Source organism: Lupinus angustifolius, unplaced genomic scaffold (assembly GCF_001865875.1).
Source record: "Lupinus angustifolius cultivar Tanjil unplaced genomic scaffold, LupAngTanjil_v1.0 Scaffold_601, whole genome shotgun sequence".
NCBI classification, from domain to species: domain Eukaryota; kingdom Viridiplantae; phylum Streptophyta; class Magnoliopsida; order Fabales; family Fabaceae; genus Lupinus; species Lupinus angustifolius.
Genome location: NW_017727932.1, coordinates 16,418 through 16,987, shown reverse-complemented (window position 1 = coordinate 16,987; position 570 = coordinate 16,418).

Genomic DNA, 570 nt, shown 5'->3' with positions numbered 1-570 from the left:
GATATGTGAATTTGATGCCCTTTTTTGCTCGAATGGAATGTGCCCTATTTATAGAAATTCTTCTAGGCTGATGAGCTGCTTGTCAGCCCTGCTAAGCAGCTGACCGAACCCTTCAGCATGGGTTTGGTCCCTTGATCAAGCAGCTTTGTCACCTCCTTATGCTTGACTCATCAAAACTAGTTGCGAGGTATGAAACCAACTATTGTGAACTACTCTGGAAAGCCTATGGTGGGCTACTTGAGATGAGGTCATTGGTGACTTCATGGTTTGCTTGATGGCTAAGTCAAGTCTGGGTGCACACCGCTTAGCACACCTATGGCACCACTAAGCTGCTTGCTCAACAGCTTTGACCGTCCTGACTGAGACGTCGCTTGGTGCTTGCTGACCTGGGCAGGAGTCTGGTTCACCGCTGAGCATACATGTGTCACAACTGAGCTGCTTGTTGAGCAGCTTGGGCGTGTGCCAGGCTTGTGTCTGACCATGCCAAACTTGAGTTCTGACCGTGTCAGGATTAGTCTGGTGCTAGGCTGAGCGGCCAAGCAGGTCCGCTCAGCTGCTTGCTTGAGCAGC